The sequence below is a fragment of the Giraffa tippelskirchi genome, chromosome X, assembly GCF_054371585.1.
Source record: "Giraffa tippelskirchi isolate mGirTip1 chromosome X, T2T-mGirTip1v1.2.pri, whole genome shotgun sequence".
Taxonomy (NCBI): Eukaryota; Metazoa; Chordata; class Mammalia; order Artiodactyla; family Giraffidae; genus Giraffa; species Giraffa tippelskirchi.
In genome coordinates, this window is record NC_137289.1 from 69,412,769 (window position 1) to 69,426,151 (window position 13,383).

Below are 13,383 nucleotides of genomic sequence, written 5' to 3' on the forward strand. Positions count from 1 at the left end.
AGGATCTTAGTTTGCTGAACGTTCAGCTTTAAGCCAAATTTTTCACTCTCCTCTTTCACTTTCAACAAGAGGCTCTTTAGTTCTTCTTTGCTTTCTGTCATAAGTGTGGTGTCATCTGCATATCTGAGGTTATTGATATTTCTCCCAGCAATCTTTTTTTTTTAATTTTTTTTAAAATAAATTTATTTATTTTAGTTGGGGGCTAATTACTTTACAATATTGTAATAGTTTTTGCCATACATTGACATGAATCAGCCATGAGTTTACATGTGTTCCCCTTCCTGGACCCCCCACCCACCTCCCTCCCCATCCCATCCCTTTGGGTCATCCCATTGCCCCGGCCCTGAGCCCTTGTCTCATGCATCTCCCAGCAATCTTGATTCAAGCTTGTGTGTCTTCCAGCCCAGCGTTTCTCATGGTGTACTCTGCGTATAAGTTAAATAAGCAGGGTGACAATATACAGTCTTGACGTACTCCTTTTCCTATTTGGAACCGGTCTGTTGTTGTACGTCCAGTTCTAACTGTTGTTCCTGACCTGCATACAGGTTTCTCAAGAGACAGGTCAGATGGTCTGGTATTCCCATCTCTTTCAGAATTTTCCACAGTTTATTGTGATCCACACAGTCAAAGGCTCTGGCATGGTCAATAAAGCAGAAATGGATGATTTTCTGGAACTCTCTTGCTTTTTCGATGATCTAGCAGATATTGGCAATTTGATCTCTGGTTCCTCTGCCTTTTCTAAAACCAGCTTGAACATCTGGATGTTCACGGTTCACGTATTGCTGAAGCCTGGCTTGGAGGATTTTGTTCATTAATTTACTAGCGTGTGAGATGAGTGCAATTGTGCGGTAGTTTGAGCATTCTTTGGCATTGCCTTTCTTTGGGATTAGAATGAAAACTGACCTTTTCCAGTCCTCTGGCCACTGCTGAGTTTCCCAGATTTGCTGGCATATTGAGTGCAGCACTTTCACAGCATCATCCTTCAGGATTTGAAATAGCTCAACTGGAATTCCATCACCTCCACTAGCTTTGTTCGTAGTGATGCTTTCTAAGGCCCACTTGACTTCACGTTCCAGGATGTCTGAGTCTAGGTGAGTGATCACACCATCGTGATGATCTGGGTCATGAAGCTCTTTTTTGTACAGCTCTTCTGTGTATTCTTGCCACCTCTTCTTAATATATTCTGCTTCTGTTAGGTCCATACCATTTCTGTCCTTTATCAAGCCCATCTCTGCATGAAATGTTCCCTTGGTATCTCTAATTTTCTTGAAGAGATCTCTAGTCTTTCCCATTCTGTTGTTTTCCTCTATTTCTTTGCACTGATTGCTGAGGAAGGCTTTTTTATCTCTCCTTGCTATTCTTTGGAACTCTGCATTCAGATGGGAATATCTTTTCTTTTCTCCTTTGCTTTTTGCTTCTCTTCTTTTCTCAGCTACTTGTAAGACCTCCTCAGACAGCCATTTTGCTTTTTTGCATTTCTTTTCCATGAGGATGGTCTTGATCCCTGTCTCCTGTACAACGTCTCGAACCTCTGCCCACAGTTCATCAGGCCCTCTGTCTATCAGATCTAGCCCCTTAAATCTATTTGTCACTTCAACTGTATAATCATAAAGGATTTGATTTAGGTCATACCTGAATGGTCTAGCGGTTGTCCCTACTTTCTTCAATTTCAGTCTGAATTTGGCAATAAGGAGTTCATGATCTGAGCCACAGTCCACTCTGGGTCTTGTTTTGGCTGAGCTTCTTCATCTTTGGCTGCAAAGAATATAATCAGTCTGATTTCGGTGTTGACCATCTGGTGATGTCCATGTGTAGAGTCTTCTCTTGTGTTGTTGGAATAGGGTGTTTGCTATAACCAGTGCGTTTTCTTGGCAAAATTCTATTAGCCTTTCCCCTGCTTCATTCTGTACTACAAGGCCAAATTTGCCTGTTACGCCAGGTGTTTCCTGACTTCCTACTTTTGCATTCCAGTCCCCTATAATGAAAAGGAAATCTTTTTTGGGTGTTAGTTCTAAAAGGTCTTGTAGGTGTTCATAGAACCGTTCAAGTTCAGCTTCTTCAGCGTTACTGGTCGGGACATAGACTTGGATTACCATGATAATGAATGGTTTGCCTTGGAAACGAACAGAGATCATTCTTTTGTTTTTGAGATTGCATCCAAGTACTGCATTTCAGACTCTTTTGTTGATCATGATGGCTACTCCATTTCTTCTAAGGGATTCTTGCCCACAGTGGTAGATATAATGGTCATCTGAGTTAAATTCACCCATTCCAGTCCATCTTCGTTTGCTGATTCCTAGGATGTCAATGTTCACTCTTGCCATCTCCTGTTTGACCACTTCCAATTTGCCTTGATTCATGGACCTAACATTCCAGGTTCAGTATTCTTGCCTTGAGAACCCCATGAACAGTATGAAAAGGCAAAAAGATAGGACACTGAAAGATGAACTCCCCAGGTTGGTAGGTGCCCTATATGCTACTGGAGATCAGTGGAGAAATAACTCCAGAAACAATGATGGGATGGAGTCAAAGCAAAAACAATACCCAGCTGTGGATGTGACTGGTGATAGAAGCAAAGTCCGATGCTGTAAAGAGCAATATTGCATAGGAACCTGGAACGTTAGGTCCATGAATCAAGGCAAATTGTGACATTAGCATTATAATATTGCTAAGTATAATTGGTAGCATATGAATGGAGGGCAGATTTTATAATTTACATAGAGGAATAAGACTCTAGGTTTTTATGTATGGTTCTATGATGTTAATGTTATGCAACTGTGTTTTGCCACATTGAAACTTTTATGTTTAGTCATGGCAGACTAGGTAATTCAGAACAGCCATCCCATTGAGAACTACCAAAAAAAAAAAAGGAATGAAAAACCATTCCAGTATTCTTGCCTCGAGAATCCCATGAATAGTATGATATGAAACTGGAAGATGAATCCCTCATATCTATAGGTGTCCAAATTGCTGCTAGTGAAGAGTGAAGAAATAGCTCCAGCAAGAATGAGGAAGCTGAGTCAAATGGCACTCAGTTGTGGATGTGTCTGGAGGTGAAAGTAAAATTTGGTGCTGTAAAGAACAATATTGCATAGAAACTTGGAAAATAAGGTCCACAAATCAATGTAAATTGGAATTGGTCAAACAGGAGGTGACAAGAGAGAAAATCAACAGAATTTTGCCAAGAGAACACACTGGTCATAGAAAACACCCTTTTCCAACAACACAAGAGACAACTCTTCACATGGACATCACTAGATAGTCAATACTGAAATCAGATTGTTTATATTCTTTGCAGTGGAAGATGGGGAAGTCCTATACAGTCATAAAAAACACGATCTGGTGTTAACTGTGGCTCAGATCATGAGCTCTTTATTGGAAAATCCAGGCTTAAATTGAAGAAAGTAGGGAAAACCACTAGACAATTAAGTGATGGTGAAAATCACTCAGTCATGTCTGACTCTTTGTGACCCCATGGACTATACTGTCCATGGAATTCTCCAGGCCAGAATACTGGAGTGGGTACACTTTCCCTTCTCCAGGGGATCTTTCCAACCCAGGGATTGAACCCAGGTCTCCCACATTGCAGGAGGATTCTTTACCAGCTGAGTCACCAGAGAAGCCCAAGAATACTGGAGTGGGTAACTTTTCCCTTCTCCAGCGATTCTTCCTGACTCAGGAATTGAACAGGGGTCTTCTGCATAATGATACAGTGGAGCTGATGAACAGATTCGAGGGATTAGATCTTGTAGACAGAGTGCCTGAAAAACTATGGACAGAGGTTCATGACATTGTACAGGAGGTGGTGACCAAAACCATCCCTCAAAAAAAGAAAGGCAGGAAGGCAAAGTGATTCTCCCAGAAGGCTTTATAAATAGCTGAGGAAAGAAGAGAAGTAAAAGGCAAAGGGGAAAGGGAACAATATACTCAACTGAATGCAGAGTTCCAAATAATAGCAAAGAGAGATAAGAAAGTCTTCTTCAGAGAATGATACAAAGAAATAGAGGAAGACAAAAACAGGAAAAAAAATCTAAATAACCTTAGATTATTTACCAAATAATAATGGGCCAAAACTTTAAATCATTTGACAGTTCTAAAATCTAGCGAGTGGTGAGGAGCAATGCAGAGAGGAGTAGCATCTCTCTTCTCCCTGACACAGCATTAAAATGGGGAGCAGAGATAAAGCCTCCAACAGAATTGCCCATTCAAAGAGGAAGTTTTTCTGTCACAGGGTCTGGAAAGAAGCCATGAATCAGAGAGAAGATTTGGAACGTGTATCAGTCATAATTCAAATAAAGCATGCAAAATGAATTTTATGTTATTTGGGTAAGGACAGGCTTGGATAATTATAAATTCCTCATGAAAAATGAAAGCTCAGTCGTGTCCAAATCTTTGCAACCCCATGGACTGTAGCCCACGAGAATGCTCTGTCCATGAAATTATCCAGGAAAGAATACTGGACTGGGTTGCCATTCCCTTCTCCAGAGGATCTTCCTGATCCAAAGATGGAACCTGAGTCTCCTACACTGAAGGCAGATTCTTTACCAACTGAGACACCAAGAAAGCCACCCAAATCCTTATACTAATTATAACCTATTCCTTTGGATGATTAGCAATGAGGGAAGTCGCTCAGTCGTGTCCGACTCTTTGCAACCCCATCAACTGTAGCCTACCAGACTCCTCCATCCATGGAATTTCCCTGGCAAGAGTACTAGAGTGGGTTCCCATTTCCTTCCCCAGGAGATCTTCCTGACTCAGGGATTGAACCCAGGTCTCCCACATTGCAGGCGGACTCTTTACTATCAGAGCCACTAAACCAAAAATTCCTTATACATGGTTTAAACTATTATTAACCATGAGAAGGAATAGGTTACAATTTTGTTTCAAGTATTATGGAAATTTATGTCTAAAACTGTTTGTTTAAAGCACGTTTTGATAATTAACACTGAAATGTGTACTTGAGTTTGAAGAGCTATCACCAAGTGTTATACACCAAAAAGTTCATAAGGATTAGTCTTACAAGGCTACTAAGTGTTGATTGGCAAAAAGTTAGAGTATAATTCTGCAAAAGCAATGCTATAGTGATCTAATGCTCTATGATCTTATTTTATTGTTTAATGAAATGATAGGGTGTTAGGGAATCTAAATGATATTTTAGAACCATCCCCAAGAGAAAGAAATACAATAAAGCAAAGTGATTTTTTGAGGAGGCCTTATAAATAGCTGCTAAACAGAGAAGTGAAAGGCAAAGGAGAAAGACAAAGATATAGCCAACTGAAAACAGAGTTCCAGAGAATAGAAAGGAGGGATAAGTTTGATGCATGAAGTGGGGAACTCAAAGCCAGTGCTCTGGGACAACCCAGAGGGATGTGGTGGAGAGGGAAGTGGGAGCGGGTTCAGGATGAGAGGACATATGTACACCAATGGCTGATTCACAACGATATATGGAAAAAAACTGCCACAATATTGTAAAGTAATAAGCCTCCAGTTAAAATAAATGAATTAATTGAAAAAATAAATCGATTCAGCAAAAACTTAGAAAAAAAAAAAAGAAAGCCTTCTTAGGTACAGTGGAAAGAAATAGAGGAAAATGATAGAATGGGAAAGGCTAGAGATCTCTTTAAGAAAATTGGAGATACCAAGGCAATATCTCATGGAAAGATAGGCACAATAAAAGACAAAAATGGCAAGGACTTATCAGAAGTGAAGAGATTAAGAAGAGGTGGCAAGAATACACAGAATAACTGTACAAAAAAGCTCTTAATGACCAACATAATCATGATGGTGTGGTCACTCAGTGAGAGCCACACATCCTGGACTGTGAAGGCAAGTGGACCTTAGAAAGCATTGCTATGAACAAAGCCAGTGGAGGTGATGGAATTCCAGTTGAGCTATTTCAAATCCTAAAAGATGGTGTTGTGAAAGTGCTGCACTCAATATGCCAACAAATTTGGAAAACTCAGCCTTGGCCACAGGACTGGAAAAGGTCAGTTTTTATTCCAATCTCAAAGAAAGGCAATGCCAAAGAATGTTCAAGTTGCACTCATTTCACGTTAGCAAGATTATGCTCAAAATCCTTCAAGCTAGGCTTCAGCATTACGTAACAGTATGGACAGCAAGATGGCAGAGTAGAAGGACATGCCCTCATCTTCTCCTACGAGAACTAAAAAATTACAACTCAATGTTGAGCAACCATCGACAGGAGAATGTTGGATCCCACCAAAAAATTATTTCCAATGTCCAAGGGCGAAGGAGAATCCCCAGCAAGATAGTAGGAAGGGCGAAATTGCATCTAGAATTAAACCCCATACCTTCCAGAGAAGCTCAGAGGGCTCAAACAAAACCTGTGTGCACCAGGACCCAAAGATTCCACAGAGACTGAGCAGGCCTGTGTTTGAGTATCTCCTGTAGAGGTACAGGTCAACAGTGACCTGCTGCAGGGGCAGGGACTCTGGTTGCAGCTGATCTGGGTCACACAGCCTGTGGCACAAACCCTCTTGGAGGAGGTTGCCATTAACCCCACCATAAAGCTGCCAAGCACATGATCCACAAACTATAGAACAATTATACCAAAGACATTCTCACACTGTTAAGAAAGTTCTAGGGCCCACAACAGATTTCCCAACCTGGGGTTCTGTCAAAGGGACTGAGAACCCCAGGGAATTTGACCATGGAAGCCACTGGGATTTGATTACAGAACTTACACAGGACTGGGGAAACAGGCTTGTGGATGGCACAAACAAAACTTTGTTCACACCAGTACCCAGTACTGGAGAAAGGAGTAGTGACCCCTCAAGAGACTGACCCAGACTTGTCTGTGACTGTCCAGGAGCATCTGGAAGAGGCATGGGTGGGCAGTGGACTGCTGCAGGGTTGGAGTCACTGAATGCGGCAGTGCATTTATGGGACCTTTTGAAGGAAGTCATCATTATCTTCATTACCTCCACCATAGTCAGGTGTCAGGTCAAAGAACAAGGAGAGAACACAGCCCTGCCCATCAACAGAAAATTGGATTAAAGATTTATGAGCATGGCCCCTTCCATCAGAGCAAGATCCAGTTTCCCCCACAGTCAGTTTCTCCCAACAGGAAGCTTCCATAAGCCTCCTATCCTTATCCTTCAGAGGGCAGACAGCATGAAAACCACAATCACAGAAATCTAATCAAACTGATCACATGAACCACAGCTTTGTTTAACTCAATGAAACTATGAGCCATGCCGTGTGGGGACCACCCAAGATGGACAGGTCATGGTGGAGAGTTCTGACAAAACATGGTCCACTAGAGAAGGCAATGGCAAATGACGTCAGCATTCTTGCCTTGAGAACCCAATGAACAGTATGAAAAGGCAAATGGATAGGACACTGAAAGATAAACTCCCCTGGTCAGTGGGTGCCCAATATGCTACTAGAGAAGAGTGGAGAAATCACTTCAGAAAGAATGAAGAGATGGAGCCAAATTGAAAACTCCCAGTTGTGGATGTGACTGGTGATGGAAGTAAAGTCCAATGCTGTAAAGAACAATATTTCATAGGAACCTGGAATTCTAGGTCCATGAATCAAAGTAAATTAGAAGTGGTCAAATAGGAGATGGCAATAGTGAACATGGAAGTTTGTTATTATACATGGAAGTGACAAATAGAATCAAGGGATTAGATATGATAGAGTGCTGAAGAAGTATGGATGGAGGTTTGTGGCATTGTACAGGCAGTGATCAAGACCATCCCTAAGAAAAAAAATGTAAAAAGGCAAAATGGTTGTCTGAGGAGGCCTTACAAATAGCTGAGAAAAGAAGAGAAGCTAAAGGCAAAGGAGAAAATGAAAGATATACCCATTTGAATGCAGAGTTCCAAAGAATAGCAAGGAGAGACAAAGCCTTCCTCAGTCCCCAATGCAAAGAAATAGAGGAAAATAATAGAATGGGAAAGACTAGAGATATCTTCAAGAGAGAAATACTAAGGGAACATTTCATGCAAAGAAGCGCACAATAAAGGACAGAAATTGGATGGACTTCTCAGAAGCAGAAGATATTAAGAAGAGGTGGCAAGAATACACAGAAGAACTATACAAAAATATCTTCATGACCCAGAAAACTATGATGGTGTCATCACTCACCTAGAGCCAGATATTCTGGAATGCAAGTCAAGGGGGCCTTTGCAAGCTTCACTAAGATCAAAGCTAGTGGAGGTGATGGAATTCCAGCTGAGCTATTTCAAATCCTAAAAGATGATGCTGTGAAACCACTGCACTCAATATGCCAATAAATTTTGAAAACTCAGCAGTGGCCAAACGACTGTAAAAGGCCAGTTTTCCTTCCAATCTGAAAGAAAAGCAATGCCAAAGAATGTTCAAACTAAAGCACAATTTTGCTCATCTCAGATGTTAGCAAATAATGCTCAAAATTCTCCAATCCAGGCTTCAGCAGTACATGAACCATGAACTTCCAGATTTTTAAGCTGGATTTAGAAAAGGCAGAGGAACTAGAGATCAAATTTCCAACATCCGTTGGATCATAGAAAAAACAAGAGAATTTCAGAAAAGCATCTACTTCTCTCTTATTGATTACACCAAAGTCTTTGAATGTGTAGATCACAAAAAACTGTGGAAAATTCTTCAAGAGATGGGACTATCAGACCATCTTACCTTATTCCTGAGAAATCTGTATGCAGGTCAAGAAGCAGCAGTTAGAGCCGTACAAGGAACAACAGACTGCTTTTAAATTGGGAAAGGAGTTTGTCAAGGCTGTATATTATCACCCTGATTATTTAACTTATATGCAGAGTAAATCATGTGAATTGCTGGGCTGGATGAAGCACAAGGTGGAATCAAGACTCCTGGGAGTAAAATCAGTAAATTCAGCTGTGCACATGACACCACATTTATGGCAGAAAACAGAGCAGAACTAAAGATAAAAGCCAAATAAATAAACTAACTCTACACCTAAAGCAGCTAGAAAAGGAAGAAACGAAGAAACCCATGGTTAGTAGAAGGAAATAAATCTTAAAAATTAGGGCATAAATAAATGCAAAATAAACAAAAGAGACCATAGCAAAAATCAACAAAGCCAAAAGCTGGTTCCTTGAGAAGATAAATAAAATTGACAAGCCATTAGCCAGACTCATCAAGAAATAAAGGGAGAAGAATCAAATCAACAAAATTAGAAATGAAAATGGAGAGATCACAACAGACAATACAGAAATAAAAAGGATCATAAGAGACTAGTATCAGCAACTATATGCAAATAAAATGGACAACTTGGAAAAAATGGATAAATTCTTAGAAGAGTACGACTTCCCAAAACTGAACCAGGAAGAAACAGAAAATCTCAACAGACCCATCACAAGCGCAGAAATTGAAACTGTAATCAGAAACTTTCCAGCAAACATAAGCCCGGGACCAGACGGCTTCACAGCTGAATTCTATCAAAAATTTAGAGAAGAGCTAACACGTATCCTACTCAAACTCTTCCAGAAAATTGCATAGGAAGGTAAACTTCCAAACTCATTCTATGAGGCCACCATCACCCTAATTCCAAAACCTGACAAAGATGCTACAAAAAAAGGAAACTACAGGCCAATATCACTGATGAACATAGATGCAAAAATCCTTAACAAAATCCTAGCAAACAGAATCCAACAACATATTAAAAAGATCATACATCTTGATCAAGTGGGCTTTATCCCAGGGATGCAAGGATTCTTCAATATTCACAAATCAGTCAATGTAATACACCACATAAACAAATTGAAAAATAAATAACATATGATTATTTCAATAGATTCTGAGAAAGCCTTTGACAAAATTCAACATCCATTTATGATAAAAACCCTCCAAAAATCAGGAATAGAAGGAACATACCTCAACATAATAAAAGCTATATATGACAAACCACAGCAAACATTATCCTCAATGGGGAAACACTGAAAGCATTTCCCTTAAAATAAGGAATAAGACAAGGGTGCCCACTCTCACCACTACTATTCAACATAGTTTTGGAAGTTTTGGCCACAGCAATCAGAGCAGAAAAAGAAATAAAAGGAATCCAGATTGGAAAAGAAGAAGTAAATCTCTCACTGTTTGCAGATGACATGATCCTCTACATAGAAAACCCTAAAGATTCCACCAGAAAATTACTAGAGCTAATCAACAAATATAGTAAAGTTGCAGGATACAAAATTAATGCACAGAAATCCCTTGCATTCCTATACACCAACAACGAGAAAACAGAAAGAGAAATCAAGGAAAAAATTCCATTCACTATAGCAATGAAAAGAATAAAATACTTAGGCATAGATCTACCTAATGAAACAAAAGACCTATATATAGAAAACTATAAAACACTGGTGAAAGAAATCAAAGAGGACACAAATAGATGGAGAAATAGACTGTGTTCATGGATCGGAAGAATCAATATAGTGAAAATGAGTATATTACCCAAAGCAATCTATAGATTGAATGCAATCCCTATCAAGCTAACAACGGTATTCTTCAGAGAACTAGAAAAAATTATGTCACAATTTGTACAGAAATACAAAAAACCTCAGAAAGCCAAAGCAATCTTGAGAAAGAAGAATGGAACTGGAGGAATCAACCTGCCTGACCTCAGGCTCTACTACAAAGCCACAGTCATCAAGACAGTATGGTACTGGCACAAGGACAGAGATATAGATTAATGGAACGAAATAGAAAGCCCAGAGATAAATCCATGCACCTATGGACACCTTATCTCCGACAAAGGAGGCAAGAATATACAATGGAGAAAAGACAACCTCTTTAACAAGTGGTGCTGGGAAAACTGGTCAACCACTTGTAAAAGAATGAAACTAGAACACTTTCTAACACCATACACAAAAATAAACTCAAAATGGATTAAAGATCTAAACGTAAGACCAGAAACTATAAAACTCCTAGAGCAAAACATAGGCAAAACACTCTCTGACATAAATCACAGTAGGATCCTCTATGATCCACCTCCCAGAATATTGGAAATAAAACCAAAAATAAACAAATGGGACCTAATTAAAATTAAAAGCTTTTGCACAACAAAGAAAACTATACCCAAGGTGAAAAGACAGCCCTTGGAATGGGAGAAAATAATAGCAAATGAAGCAACGAACAAACAATTAATCTCAAAAATATACAAGGAACTCCTGCAGCTCAATTCCAGAAAAATAAACGACCCAATCAAAAAGTGGGCCAAAGAACTAAACAGACACTTCTCCAAAGAAGACATACAGATGGCTAACAAACACATGAGAAGATGCTCAACCTCACTTATTATCAGAGAAATGCAAATCAAAACCACAATGAGGTACCATTTCACTCCTGTCAGAATGGCTGCTATCCAAAAGACTACAAGCAGTAAATGCTAGAGAGGGTGTGGAGAAAAGGGAACCCTCTTACACTGTTGGTGGGAATGCAAACTAGTACAGCCACTATGGAGAACAGTGTGGAGATTCCTCAAAAAACGGGAAATAGAACTGCCATATAACCCAGCAATCCCACTGCTGGGCACACACACTGAGGAAACCAGACTTGAAAGAGACACGTGTACCCCAATGTTCATCGCAGCACTGTTTATAATAGCCAGGACATGGAAGCAGCCTAGATGCCCATCATCAGATGAATGGATAAGGAAGCTGTGGTACATATACACAATGGAATATTACTCAGCCATTAAAAAGAATACATTCAAATCAGTTCTAATGAGATGGATGAAACTGGAGCCTATTATACAGAGTGAAGTAAGCCAGAAAGAAAAACACCTATATGTTATACTAACACATATATATGGTATTTAGTTAATCGGTAAAGATAACCCTATATGCGAGACATGAAAAGAGACACAGATAAATAGAACAGTATTATGAACTCTGTGAGAGAGGGCGAGGGTGGGATGATATGGGAGAATGGCATGGAAGCATGTAAAGTATCATATGTGAAACGAATCGGCAGTCCAGGTTCAATGCATGATACAGGGTGCTCGGGGCTGGTGCACCAGGATGACGCGGAGGGATGGGATGGGGAGGGAGGTGGAAGGGGAGCTCTGGAAGGGGAAAACATGTACACCCATGGTGGATTCATGTCAATGTGTGGCAAAACAAATACAATATTGTAAAGTCAAAAAATAGAAAATAAACTAATTAAAAAAAAAAGAACTAAAGAGCCTCTTGATGAAAGTGAAAGAGGAGAGTTAATATGTTGGCTTAAAACTCAACATTCAAAAAACCAAGATCATGGCATCCGGTCCCATCACGTCATTGCAAATAGATGAAGAAACAATGGAAACAGTGAGAAACTTTATGTTTTGGGGCTCCAAAATAACTGTGGATGGTTACTGCAACCATCAAATTAAAAGACACTTGCTCCTTGGTAGAAAAGCTATGACCAACCTTGACAACATATTAAAAAGCAAAAACATTACTTTGCTGACAAAGATCCGTCTAGTCAAAGCTATGGTTTTTCCAGTAGTCATGTATGGATGTGAGAGTTGTATTATAAAGAAAGCTGAGGGCAGAAGAATTGATGCTTTTGAGCTGTGGTGTTGGAGGAGACTCTTGAGAGTCACTTGGAGTGCAAGGACATCCAACCAGTCATCCCTAAAGGAAATCAGTACTGAATAGTCCTTAGGACTGATGCTGAAGCTGAAGCGCCACTACTTTGGCCACCTGATGTGAAGAGCCAAGTCATTGGCAAAGACCCTGAAGCTGGGAATGTTGAGGGCAAGAGGAGAAGGGGGACACAGAGATGAGGTGGTTGGATGGCATCACTGACTCAATGGACATGAGTTTGAGCAAACTCAGAGAGATAGTGAAGGACAGGGAAGCCTGTTGTGTTGCAGTTCATAATTTCACAGAGTCGGACACGACTTCGGGACTGAACAGCAAATGATATTTTTACCAAGATAATTAGACTAGTTCTTTATTCAAAAATTCTTTGATGGTGATAATGAAATAATATAATCTAGATATAAGTTAATATTTTTGTCTATCTTTTATAATTCAGCAGGGCAAGGGGTAGCATTCAGGAAGTCACACATCCAGTGTTTCTAATCTCACATATTTCCTTATTCCATGCAATAGGTGAAACCAGGGGGAGAAAATTATTAATATTATGGATTATTTTATGCTTACAAACTATCTCTCTTTCTCTGAGGGGCATACACATATATGTGTGTATATATAAAGCAGTATTTCAGATCTACTCTTCCTCTTGACCGCAAATTGTTAACTAAAGCCTACAGCTACAGTAAACAATGGTGCTAAACATTTCACACTCTAAAGTAGTGGTTTACAAGACTTTATTATGTATCAGGATCACTTTCTGGAATTGTTAAAACTACAGATCATTTGGCTCCACTCCAAGATTCTAATTGAATTCATCTAG